Source organism: Malaclemys terrapin, chromosome 3, assembly GCF_027887155.1.
Source record: "Malaclemys terrapin pileata isolate rMalTer1 chromosome 3, rMalTer1.hap1, whole genome shotgun sequence".
NCBI lineage: Eukaryota > Metazoa > Chordata > Testudines > Emydidae > Malaclemys > Malaclemys terrapin.
In genome coordinates this window covers 137889246-137904023 of record NC_071507.1, presented here as the reverse complement: position 1 = coordinate 137904023, position 14778 = coordinate 137889246, and positions in this window count along the sequence as shown.

The following is a 14778-nucleotide window of genomic DNA, read 5'->3' as shown; positions in this document are numbered from 1 at the left end:
CACCAGAAGGTACCCTACTAATCATCTGGCCTGAATCTCCTGTATAACACATGCCATAGGACTTCCATGAATTAATTCCTGTTTGAACCAGAGCATATCTTTTTAGAAAAAAAAATCCAATCTTGATTTAAAAATTACCAGTGATGGAGAATCTACCACAGCCCTTAGTAAATTGTTCTAGTGGTTTATTACCCTTTCTGTTAAAAAAAAATCATGCCTTATTTCCAGACTGAATTTGTCCAGCTTCAACTTTCATCTATTAAATTTTGTTATACCTTTGTCTACCAGACTGAAGAGCCCATTAACAATTTTTTGTTCCCCTTGTATTTACTTATAGATTGTGATCTAATCACCCCCTTAAAATCCTCTTTGTTAAGATGAATTGATCGAGCTCCTGGAGTCTTTCACTATAAGGCATGTTTTCCAATGTTTTAATCATTCTCATGGTTCTTGTCTGCACCCTCTCAAATTTATCACCATCCTTGAACTGTGAATACTAGAACTAGACATCTTATGGGTACTACCTGACATGTCATTAATATTAATAGATTTGCTTTCCACAGCAAGTGGGATGAATTCTCCATTGTGCTTCACATGTACTACCACCATGGGATGCAAATTCATTTAAGGTGCCCCATGAGCAGCCTTGATCCAGAAATCGGATGGGCATGGACAGACCCTGGCACCAACATGGAGCATTTTGGTAGGTATATGTTGGTAAACTTGCCGAGGCTTGAACTAATAGAAATTTCAATCTAATATTTTTATGAACACTAAATTCACTTTAAAAATGGTTCAGTGTGACACTACATAGGCAGGAAATTTTTAATTCCTTCCCTGATTCCCTTTTATTTCAGAGAAGAAGTATTCTCCTACCACCCCTTACCAGCTGAATATTACCCTACCCCACCCAGGCCCTTACAGCTCTTCAGCCTCAGTCTCCATCCCTTCCCCACACACTTGCTTATAGAGGGGATGGAAGAGTAGCAGTCCAGCCTCCTCTCTCTACCTTTCCCAGAGAGGCAATACAATGAGGTTGTGCACAGATGTGGAATCTTACTCCCCATCACACACTCATGCAACCACATAACACTAAGTTGCAATCTGGCTCTTCAGGATGGCATAGGTCCTACTTTCAGGTACCTTGTTGTTTCCCCTTTTTGTTTATACTCTTATGTGCCTAAATTCCTACTGCTGTCAATTGTTTTAACATAAAAAAGTGACAAGCACCGAGTCACACAGCAAAACCACAACAAGAGTGTTGTTTAGATAGCGTAATGAAAGTTTACTTTACTTTAATGGAAGCTGCAGGTTTACAGAATGTTTAAAAAATCTGGTTACTTTAATTCAGGTTCCTCAGAGGAAATTTTCAAAACTACAGATGACAACTAGGTGTCTAACTCCCATTGAGAGTCAATGGGAATTAGGTGCTTGCTGTAATTTATTTCCTTGAACTCTTCCCCTAAATGTGGATTTAAGGGGTTCACAACAGCCAAGACTTAGGCACAGAAGTTTGAACATGATAACTGCACTGTGCAAACCTATATATCCAGAAAACATATCAGTCTGCTCCACTACTGTCAGCCGACTGGGATGAGGGTGGTCTAGCCTGGCAGATGGAGCATGCAGAAGATCTATTGGCCAGAGAAGGCAACAGGCCTAGTGGCTGGGGTTAGAGCCATAGTCAGTCATTGGAATCCAAAGCCAAGGGTCAAAGCGGAAGGGAAGAACTGGATACCAGAGCCAAGAGTGGAGCTGGAGTCTGTAGTCAAGAGCCAGAACCAAGGGTCAAAACCAGAGGTCAGGAACTAGAATGAGCAGGGTATCAGGCAAGAAGGGGTTTGAGGCAGGGGCATGACAGACAGGGCTGGATTAAGGTTATGAGGGACCTAAGGCTAATAGGAGGAAAGGGCCTAAGTATGAATTACATATTGCAAAAAAAATTATGAAGTCATCAATCATTTATGTACTTTACATATTATTTATGTAAAACTAACAAGTTTATTCTACTCTCACTACACTCAGTTCTTCAAACAAACATTTTTTTCCCTAGCTTTAGCTGTGGCAAAATCATGAATTTCATCGTAATTCAAAGACCTGACAATTTTCAGGCAAGAAGGGGTTCTTGGGCGGGGGGATAGCTCAGTGGTTTGAGCATTGGCCTACTAAGCCCAGGGTTATGAAGTTCAATCCTTGAGGGGGCCACTTAGGGATCTGGGGCAAAATCAGTACTTAGTCCTGCTAGTGAAGGCAGGGGGCTGGACTTGATGATCTTTCAAGGTCCCTTCCAGTTCTAGGAGATAGGATAGGACAATTTCATTCTTAATGCTGAAGAGGGACAAAGCACTGAGAAGCTCTTGAGTCATCGTGGATTGGAAGACATTTTTGACCCTCATTAGAAGAGAGAAGGAACGTTCTCCACTACAGTTAGTGATCATTAGTGACAAATACTGCTGTAATGCAGTTTCAACATTTGGGAAACGTTCTGTCACATTGGATTCAGTCATAACTCGGTACATCCAAATAGATTTGCTTTCGTCATCTTTTCTCTCTATATCTGAGAGTGATGTGATTTCAATTAATTGAAGAAATTCTTTAGTAAAATCTATTGGGAGATCGCCTGGGTACTTCTGACACAGACATTTGATACCTTCACTGACTTTGGAATGTGAAACGTTAGGCGAAAAATTTGTAGTACACTAAAGATTTTGTCAATATATTCGTAAGCCTCGAGCCGATGTTCTAATGAACTCTTCAGTTTTTCAATGATTGCCATTAAGGTATTAACTCTGAAGGACTCCTTGTCACTGAATGAGTGGGTAGTTGCACCACATGTCTTTTGTGGTGTTTGGCTGACTTATGCTCATGGTTAGCAGTCCTTTCAGCCCCCTGAATGTCATACTCATCAAAACTATCCTACATTTGTTGAAGAACAGTCCCAAGACTCCTCAATAGGTTTTCAGCAGTGGAAAGGTCAATTTGAGCACTTTGCAAGCTTGGACTGCTCCTGCTGAATGGCTGAAGTATATCATTCCAGACCTCACATAAAATACCAGTTTTCAAAGTGCGCATTGTATCACTCAGGATCTTTTCATCTTTTCTTGTTGCTGATTTTTGAGATTCATCATCCTTGATGCACTCTAGTGCTTCAAGGATGTTGGGGTATCCCAGAACATCTGTATTCACAGTTTCAGTATTGGCCCTCCACTGTGTCCCTGAGAGTGACATGGGGCATCCCTTTGGCGAATCTTTAAGAATCATCCAATGACTGGTTGATGCAGAGAAATTTTTTTTACAATTCTTGGACAAATCCAAAAAAAGAAACTGCTTCAACACAACAGTCCACAGCAGACTGGCCAACAAGGTTGATTGAGTGTGAAACACATGGTAATCAACCAAAGCACTGTGCTCTTTTATCTTTGCCTGCATCCCTGAATATGTGCCACTCATATAATTTGCATTGTCATAGCTTTGGCCACGACAAAGGCTGATGTCAATCCCATTTTCAGTGAGGATATCGAGTAGGTCCGAGTCAAATTTCTACCCTGTATGGCTGGTGATGTTCATGAAGATCATGAAATACTCAACTGGTCTGCTGGGTAGCACATAACGCAAATGACAGTTAGCTGATCTACATGTGATACATCTGGTGTTGAGTTGATGGACACTGAAAAATATCCCACTGGCTGATAGCATCTTCTTTGCCAGCAGTGCAATTAATTCATCACAGATAGTCTTTGATAGATATGATGTATGGCCTTTTCCACGATTTGCATGTTCATTGATGTGCTGAACTAAGAAAGGGTCAAACTTAGGGATTAGCCAAGGTAATCGCCATTTTTTTTTTGATCCAACAGTCTCATCTGAGCCGTGGAATGGCAGACCACGCTCAGCAAGAAAAACTGTGGTTTCAGTTACGCGTCTGAGGATGTTCTTCTAATAAGCATGAGCTTCCAAAACCTGGTTTTCCATTTGGATATCAATTCTGCCACTAACTTTCTTTCGGGCATGGTAGCTGCTAAGTGACAATGTATGCTGCTCACTCATTGCATGATTGGTAATGTATGCAGTATTCTTCCAATCATTGAAGCCGTCACAGACATTCCCCACTTTTTGGTATCAGAAATACCAGCAGCAATAAAAACAGTACACTTTCTTCTTAAAAGGTGAATAGATGAGCCAATCTGTTTGTTAGGCTTTACATATTCAAACACTGATTTGGTCAGATAACGATTCTGACTGCTGTACTCTCACTTTGTCAATTAAAAGTCAGCATCTAGATTCTGGCATTTCTGTGGCCCTTCTCAGTTCAATATGCAATGAGATCTTGAGAAGTCATGTCCCACTCGCCTGGATCGTTGGAGAAGGATATTTTTGTATTACTATCACTGGGAAAGTCTTCAGAGGAGTCGGGTGAGATTGCAGCTAGAGAAGTCACAGGAGGCCACTCCTTTTCATCAGATGCAGGTGCAGCAGGTTCACTTGGGCTGGTATTCTCCTGGAGTTCCTCACCACCAGACATAGGAGGAGGAAAAAGCGTTAGGAGAGAAGGAATACCTTTCAGCACTACATCTTGTCTTTGCCGTCTTTCTTTGGTCTCCTTCAATTTCTGCCATCGTCCTTTCTTCGACATGGTTCTATTGTCCAGTGTAGGCCTACTGTGTACAAAGTTCAATATTGCTTGGGCCCACAAACACTTACTTAGCCCACAAAGACAAAATCACAACCACCGTAAGTTGAATTCACAATCTTGATGGATTAAATTGTACAAAGCAATATCTAATGAGACATTTCCGATGGCTCAGCTGTTACTTCAATATGGAATGGAGGGCCTACAGTAAGGCCTAAAAATAAGAGGGCCTAAGGCCATAGCCTTATTAGCCTGTGGGTTAATCCGGCCCCAAGGACAGAGGCAAGGCTGGGTGCAAGGCAGAAGCAGCAGAAACAAGGTAACATAGCATCTGGCACAGTGGTAGTTAATGAGCATTGAGAAACCAGCAAGCTACTGCTGTTTCTGGCTTAAGAACTTCTGCAGCCAATCAGGTTGTGTGGCTAATCAGGCAGCGTGCTGCAGGCCAATTGCACTGATGTGGCTGCCCAGAGACTAGCTGTGCTGCAGGCCCTGATTCCTGACAATTACAGTATATGAAAATGAGCCTCAATTAGATGGTAGTTAGTGTGTATGTAAATCAATATTGTATTTCATAATTATGTCCTGTGTAATCAAAAGTGTTACATATACATTTTGTTTACCTTCCTTAATAGTATTTTCCTTGTGATTTGGCTCTATGATGCTATACTTTTGACTTTCCGTATAGTTAATACAAGCACTATTTGAAGAAGAATTTGTGATATAATACTGTACAATTATATCGCTGCTTTTGAACAGCTCCTATAAATTTGATCTCTATAGGATATGAGGTCTGTAAATTGATTTAATAATTTAAGGCAATATTGGCCTAAGAGAAGTTTAGTTAACTTATTCTTAATTACAGTGATTTGAAAAAGACAAGAAAACCCTGGAGGACCTTTGAAACACCCAGGAAGAGACTGTGTTTTCTTCAATGCTGTGGTTTTGCTAATATGATTTATGGTTATATTATTAATAATTAGGAAGCGTGGTTTATATAGGCCAACTTTTTTTATGCCCATTTTATCCCTACATTTTAGGAAATTATTAGACCTGCCAGAAAAGTGGGAAAATGGTTTAATGACAAAATTCAAAATTTCAATGTTGTTTTGATTTTGTCTATTTTGAAATTGACCCTTTGTCCTTTTTTGGATATGTTTTACCAGCATTATTTTTCAAATATTTCATTTGCCAAAACCATATTTCTGTAGGTGAAAAACAAACAATCTATAATGTTTTGATAATGATTTTGGTAAATATTTCAGTAAAAAAATCATAGAAAACTTGTCAAAAAGTTAAAAAATTTCATTTTTGAAAAAAGGCACTATTTTACCAAAAATAGTATTGAGTGAAAATTTTCAACCCGCTCTAGAAGAAATATTGTATTAATATTTTATAGGGCTTAACTGTATGCTGGAGCTGTTTGTCTTTTATTAGAGCAATAAAGAAATGACAGATCTCTAAAGGTCAAATTTTCAAGGGACCCTAACCTAACTTTAAAAAAAAGTCCCATATACATAATTTTGCATGTGTGCAGATTTGGAACTATGGATTATTTATGTTAGGAACAGCCTTAAATAAGGGGTAGTGGGTAAACTGCATTAACAGAGAATTTTGACTCAGACACATCCCTTGCTGATTTTATCCATGCTTCTGGAAGGTAGTAATATATCGCTGGCCCATATTATTAGTAAACTACTATTCTTTCCAACCACTACACTTTCCAACTACTGTCCTGACCCCTAACCAGGTGTGTTGCCCTTCTCTATACTTTTTTCCAATTCTAATGTATCTTTTTTGAGATGATGTGATCAGAACTCCACACAGTATTCAAGGTATGGGCATACCATAGATTTATATAGTGGATTATGATATTTTGAATTATTTCTTATCTATATCCTAATGGTTCCTAACATTCTGTTACCTTTTTGACTGCTGCTGCACATTGAGCAGATGTTTTCAGAGAACTATCCATAAGGACTCCAAGATCTCTCAGTGGCAACAGCTAATTTAGACATCATCATTTTACATGTGTACTTTGATTATTTCCCACCCCCCCAACATACATAACTTTACATTTATCAACATGACTTTCATCTGCCATTTTCTTGCCTACTCATCCAGTTTTATGAGATCCCGTTGTAACTCTTGACAGTCAGCTTTGGACTTGACTACCTTGAGTAATTTTGTATCATCTGCAAACTTTGTCACCTCACTGTTTACCCTTTTTGTAGATCATTTGTGAATATGTTGAACAGCACCGGTCTCAGTACAGCTTCTTGGTGGATCTTTCTATCTCTCTTGACTGTGAAAACTGACCATTTATTCCTACCCTTTGTTTCCTATCTTTTAACCAATTATGGAACCACAAGAGGACCTTTCTTCTTATCCCATGTCTCTTCTTATCCCATGGTTCCTTACTTTGCTTAAGAGCCTTTGGTAAAGGATCTTGTCAAAGGCTTTCTGAAAGTCCAACTACACTATTTCCACAGGATCACCCTTGTCCACATTTGTTGACCTCCTCAAAGAATTCTACTGGATTGGTGAGACCTGATTTCCTTTTGCAAAGGCTTAGTTGACTCTTCCCCAACAAATCATGTTCATCTATGTGTCTGATAATTCTGTTCTTTACTATAGTTGCAACCAGTTTGCGTGGTACTGAAGTTAGGTTTACCAGCCTATAATAAGCAGGATCATATTTGGAGCCTTTAAAAAAAATGATGTTGCATTAGCTATCCTCCAGACATTGGACACAGAGGCAATTTAAGTGACAGTTTACATACCACAGTAGTAGTTCTACAATTTCATAGTTGAGTTCCTTTAGAACTATTGGGTGAATAACATCGGGTGCTGGTGACTTATTACTGTTTAATTTATCAACTTGTTTCAAAACCTCTTTTCTTTTATTGACACCTCAGTCTGCAAGTTTCTCAGATTTGTCATCTAAAAGGAATGGCTCAGGTGTGGGAATCTCCCTCAGATCCTTTGCAATGAAGATCCATACAAAGAATTAATTTAGCTTCTCCAGAATAGCCTTGCCTTCCTTCAGTGTTCCTTTAGCACCTTGATCATTCAATGGCCCCACTGATTGTTTGGCAGGCTTCCTGATTCTGATTTACTTAAAAAAAATGTTGTAAGTTTGTGTGTCTTTTTACTATTCAAATTCCTTTTTGGCCTGCCTACTTACACTGGACTTAGTAGAGTTTATGCTTTCTATTTTCCTTAGTATGATTTGACTTTCAATTTTTAAAGGATGTCTTTTTGCTTCTAACTGCCTTTGTTACTCTGTTGTTTAAGCACGGTGGCATTGTTCTGATCCTCTATTTTTTTTATTTGGGGGTATACATTTAGTTTGAGCCTCTATTGTGGTGCTTTTAAATAGTTTCCATGCAGTTTGCAGGCATTTCATTCTTGTGACTGTTCTTTTTCATTTCTGCTTAACTAGTTCTCCTTTTTGAGGTTAAATGCTATTGTGGTGGGTCTCTTTGGTATTTCCCCCCACAAGAATGGTAAATTTAATGACGTTGTTGTCGCTATTAACAAGCAGTTTGGCTATATTCACCTCTTGGACCGGATCCTGTGTGCCACTTAGAACTAAAGCAAAAATTGCCTTCCAGGACTAGCTGCTCCAAAAAGTATATTCCTATACACCCAGACCTAATATGGAATTAGTCTTAGTAGGGGTGAAAGGGAAGCTCTTATTTCCCTGTACCAAAATCCCAATCAACTCCAGAATCTTGCACATGAATTATTATAGATTTAAAATTTGCACTAAATGTGCACTCTATCGGCAAACAGGGTTTGTGCATATCCATCCACATCCCTTGTATGCACAGATGATGGAACATATTTTGCATGTCAGTGATTACTGTCATATTCAAGGTGTTTAAGTAGTAGGGAGGCTGGCAAGTGTTTTGAAATCTAAGGTTTTAATGCATTTCTGTAAATGGACTACACTAGATCAGTGTTGTTATTCTTTCCACTTCAGAAACTTGAGCTTTGTTTTAGCATTTGCTCGTTTCATACAGAGCATGAACTACTATTTTTAAATGTTTCTTGTAATTTATTAAAATTACCTCTTCCACCTCCTTTTCTCCCTCCCTCATCTATATAGAATGAGAGAGAACATACACTTTGAGGCAAATTCTGCTTTCATATAATTCACATATGTAACTCAACTGAAGTCAAAGAACTTACACATATGTAACCAAGAGCTAAATTTGGTCTCATCTCTATAGCAGGTGCACACAGGCCTACAAGAATAAACTTTGTTCTTTGAGTCTCTTTTCAAAGGTGAACATAAAAGACAAAAAGTAAATTTAAGTCCTGAGGCAACTTCATTGTGCTATGTAGAAATGTAGTTGTGCAATGCTCATGAAAATTGAATGTGATATAAACTATAATTATGGGAAAGGTAAAAAAAAATAGCATCAGTCTCACTTTGAGTGTTTTTTCCTCCCCTAGCTCTCTATTTGCACTTTTAATTGCCTTAAATAGGAAGAGCGATGTTTCATTCCAAAGATTTTCACATATGGTAGAAATGAATTAATTAGTTACGATATATGAAATCTGAACTGCATTGTCAGTGCAATCACCCAGATGGGAAAAAAAAGAAGAGTTGATGAAGCTGAAGGTTTTATTTGGATCTTTCATTCCTGCAAAGTTCAGGGGGCTGATATTTTCGTCAGTTTAACCAGACATATCACTGATAAAATATATCCCCCATCTAGGATTCAACACTGTCATATTCATCTTTATACAATCATGTTGCTGATTTTATTAATGAGATGCACATGCAAATATCTGAATTTATTATTACAAATCTTTTCAATTTTAACGGAGCTAAAGCCCAAACCACCATGAACAAGTTTGGCCCATTCATATGATCGGACAATGTAATTAGCAGTTTTAGAAATTCATTCAAAGCTCCGTTTAGTCTGTCTAGTCTTTCAATAAATAGTTTGTTGCAATGGGGATAACATGGTGACACTTTAGACCAACACAGCCTGAATTGCAGGGTTCATGCCATGTGGGGAGCCAAGAGAGACTAGCCAGAGTTTGCAAATATAACTGTCAATTGTTCTCCAGAATCAGTTAAAAAGAATTTAGCTGCCATAGCTGTGAAGAAGATACTGAATATATGACTTCAGTTTAATAGATGCAGTGATGCCTGACAGAAGTAGGAGAGAGCCTGAAACAATAGCTCTAAGGTAAAAGCTGCCTATTCATTTGAATAGGTGTTAATGTAGATGCCAGTATTGATATTTTTAATTATTGGGGCTACTTTGTATTCTAAAACACTAGGGTGCCAGCAGCATGCCAGATGTTAAGCACTGGAATAAATTGCCTAAGGAGGTTGTGGAATCTCCACCCTTGGAGATTTTAAAGAGCAGGTTAGACAAACACCTGTCAGGGATGGTCTAGATAATACTTAGTCCTGCCAGGACTGCAGGGGACTGGACTAGATGATCTCTCAAGGTCCCTTCCAGTCCTATAATTCTATGTATTGCACTTTGGAGGCAAGCACTGTAGCTGTTTCCATAGCTAGATCTTGTCAGTTCTAGGCAGTTATTTTACAAAGTTCTGAGAGGAGAGAGAAAGGTTGTAAATACTCTAGATACAGAGACATAGTTACAGTTCAACCTGAGAAATAATGGTTCTTCTTTGGCTCCTTGCAATAGCCCACTTGAGAGTTCAGGGATCTTCAGATCTATTGCCTCAGGTGCCCTTTACAATCATGTCTTTATTTAAGCACTTAGATGCTTGCAGGTTTCCAAGCCAGGCTCAGTTAGTGTCTCCATGCCCAGTTGCTGCTACTCACTCATAACTCCCACACCGATTTGCACTTTACTATAACATCCAGCAGCCACAACCTTTTCCATTTGCAGCTCTACATCCACTCCTGCCTGCAGCTTCTTTCCAGCTCTGCTTGCCACTGCTTCAGCTTCCCTGCAGCTCCTGGTTTGCCATGCAGCTGCCAGTCCCAAACAGATTCCAGCCACTTCCTGGTTCTGGACCTTTCCTCTTACCTGGGTGCAGGAAAGTGTGGTGAGATGGGGCCTCATGGGAGTTGTAGTCCCCTGCTTTCCAGAGCCAACACACGTTGTTAACAATTTCACTGATCAAAGAATGTAAGAAAGGGAAGGAAAGATCATATTATGTAGATCTACACAATCTACTTTGGTTAGGCCTTTAACATTAGTATTTTTAAGCTAGTGTTGCAGTAACATCTACAAGGCAACCAGCTCTACGTCTGATTTTGCTAGGGTCTTTACAAACATAGTAAATTACAATTCCTTCCCTAAAAAGGTTACAATGTAAAAACTAGACTGTAGGCTGGGATCCAGTCACCAGCCTTGGCAAAACAATTGGCCACACCTAGTTCATTTTATAGCCCTTACGCTAGGTCCCTGTTTGTTCTTCAGCACAAAAAAAGGAAACATGGAACAACAACATCATAAATTAAATGCCGTTCCCAACCTAGACCATGGGGCCCTTTAACCTCCAGTAGCTGATTGGTCAGAATCTTCCCCAGCTGGTGGGGGCAGGGGGAGAGGGGTAGTCTACGAGGCCTGCTCACGCTCTCAGTTTTCCGCTGCAGTCACAGGAGACTTTAATCCCAGTATTCTCTAGATCCCAGGCTCCCTCATGGAACTGGGACGGTCATTTATATCCACTAGATGGGAATCATATGACCCAATAACTTGATGGTGTCCAGTTCAGTCAGATGACTCCTGGCGCCTTTCTGCTGCACATCTCTCCAGAACAGGGCTGGCTGCTCCACAACCCCCATTGCCCCTAAAAAGGGCAGATCACCCTATTGCAGAGACATATGTGGATGAGACAAATAGGTGCATTGGGCAGGGGCAAATAAGAAGATAAAGTAGAAGTTAGGTTGTGTACAATTCATAGCTACTTAGAAACAATAAGCATATGGCAGGGCTTTGGGGAGTGTATTCAGTTTCAATTTTCTGAAATGGATCTCAGTTTTCAATGGCATATACATACAGATTGTCTGCACATCAATTATCAAAGAATTATTCATAAAGGGATGGACTGGTTGTTGGTAAACGTGGTACAGTTTCTTGGTCTAATCAAACCTAATCTACCATCATCATGATATCTCAAAGCCTATGGCCGTATCATTTTGAGAATGACAATAACTGAGAATGATTGATTTCAGTTTCCTTACCCAAATAGAATTTTACACATCAGAGATTACCATACTCAATACAATGCTCTCCACACATTCCCTGGCTCTTGGATGAAAGGGCCATACAGTTCCTGCCAAATTTGCATGCCTCACTGTGCAGATTTTAGCTTTTACTCTATTTCTTTTGGCATGTGTCCATGTTACACCCCACAACATCTTCAATTGCCATTAAATCAATAAAAGTAAGGAAATGTTTAAAATACATAATGTGCCTTTTCAATATAACCTGTACATTTTTAGACCCCTGCACACAGTTGATATTAGTGCGGCTTAACATGGGATTCTTGAGGCTGTTCATAGTTCTTTTCCTTTCCCAAATATTGAAGTACAAACAATTCACTGTTAGTGTGATTTCCTAAAATATGAAAAATAATCAGCACTTCCAGATGGAAAAAAAGAGATATTTAAGGAAACAAATTGCAAACTGATACAGCAAAAGCAACAACAGAAGTAATTTCTGTTTAATAAGCATTAGTAACATTTTTCAAGCGAAGTGTGCTTGGGGGAAGGGGATGGGGAATCAGCACATGACTCAGCTTGACACTAGTTTCTTTCTTGTGTACTTTTCTCACACACACACACACACACACACACACATTTTACAATCACAAACTCAGATTCAAAAGTTTGGGGCTCTTCAGAGGCTTTTCGTTTGGCCCATTTTTAAAATATGCATTTGATCCCTATGTTTCAGATTTTTAAAATCAATTCAGATTTATTTCTCCTTTTATAACTATTAAAGGTACGAGAAAGGCATAACCGAATGTTACTTGTGAGTAGTAAAAAAACAAATAAAAAGTAAAATATTTCACAAATATTTATTTTAACCTGTATTTGAAATTTCAGTGAAAGATTTAGGGGGTAGGTGCTGGTTCCATGAACATTTGAATTTTCAATGAACAACTTCAGCAAAAAGTCATAATTGGAAAAATTGACAAGATTTACCTATGATATTTACAGTCAAAGTTAAGTAAAAATAAATACAGCAAAAAGTACCTTATATGTTGGAAAATTCCAACACCTCTTAAGTGTTTAGATTCTCAGATAACTAAGCGGAGAGGAGGAATGCCAGGTAAAATATATATTTTGGGGGGAAATCAACAACAATTTTTAAAATCATAGAGCAGGTCCTCAAAAGCACTAATTGCTGAGACAGACTGATACTCCTCATGGCATTCCAAAGATCCTTGAGAAGTGAGAATGGCTAGTTTGAGAGAAGACTAATTTCACTGGGTAAAACATCTTGTTGGGACGAGAAAGATCTGTCTGTATAAGGGACTGATGAAAACAGCTGGGTATGGAAAAAAGTCAAAGAGATGAGACAGAAAAGGTTTGGGTCAGCTCTGTTTCATCCCTGATTCAAGTTTATTCATTCCTGATTCAATATAGTATGAAGTATAATATGTTTACTTTATTTATTTGGGTCTGTGGTTTCTAGTGTATGCATGTGGAAACCAAAACTATAGAATATTCCAGACTTGGTACATTGGAATTAGATTGAACTGACTTGTATACTGAACCTCTTGACTTTCTAGAATGAATTAGATGAGTGAATACCCAATGTGTAATCAAACAGTTAAGAAATATATAAAACTTGATTATGAAGGAATTCCCAATCCACTATTATATCAAAATTAAATGCTAAATGTTATGGCTCCAAGGAAGGGTGGCATCCTGGTACAATCTCAGCTGGCTTCTGGTGCTAATATCCAAAAAATATCATCCTGGAAACTAGATAAGACCCTCAGCAAAGCGATGTTTAAAGTCCCAGAATATGTCTGGGAAATCAATGTTTAAAGGCAATTATTGGAGAACAAAATCTCTCATGAGAAACAGGGTCTCTGAGTGTTAGTCTTCTTTATTAGCTATGAGTTGTCTATCAAACTAAAAAAAGGACCTATGCACCAATCCCATCGTCTGACAAAGCCAAGGCAATCTCCGCACCCAACACAAATACTTTCACATTCCACCCCGATGAATCTGAGTGAACCTGCAAATCACCTCATGGTGCCCACTCTTTCCAGCTACATCAGGAAGTTTTCCATGCCTTAAAGTTGTTTGTCGTGTACTTGATGGTGTAAGCAAAACAATGAGATCTTCTGAGCAAGTGAGAATAGAAAGCCTAGGCAGGAGCAACAATTCTGCATGCTAGTTTCCGATGCCCCACCCAGTGATTGCAACTGGTGCAGTTTGGCTTTAAACATTTTGTATATACTTTAACTGTGAGGGTAATTAACCATTGGAACAACTTATCTAAGTGTGATGGATTCTCTATGACTTGGTCTTTAAATCACAATGGGATGTCTTTCAAAATGATCTGATTTAAAGTAGAGCATAAGCTTTGGCCTTGATGTAGAAATCAGTTTTCAAGTTTCTAGTTTTCAAGTCATGTTCTGAAAATAGGCTAAAAGAAGTGGTAGCACCAAAAGTGTGATATTAGATACAGAATATATGGAGACTGATACCATATGGACCCAGTCTGTAGTCCTTAATCAACATAGCCACTGAAATCAATAAGACACAAGGCGGATGAGGCAATATCTTTTATTGGACCATGTTCTGTTGGTGAGAGAGACAAGATTATAAGCTAGGGATGGGCAACCTTTGGCACATGGCCCATCAGGGAAATTCACAGCAGTCAGTACATCCTTTGGCCCACACCATTTCCCGCAGCCCCCATTGGCCTGGAACGGCGAACCGCGGCCAGTAGGAGCTGTGATCGGCCGAACCTGCGGACCCCGGCCTGCCAGCGGATTTCCCTGACGGGCTGCCTACCAAAGGTTGCCAATCTCTGTTTTAAGCTATAGAAAGCTCTTCTTCACATCTAGAAACTCTCAGTACCTTTGCCAGATCTGAAGAGCTCTGCCTAGCTCAAAAGCTTGTCTCTCTTACTAACAGTACTTGGTCCAATAAAATATATTACCTCATCCACCTT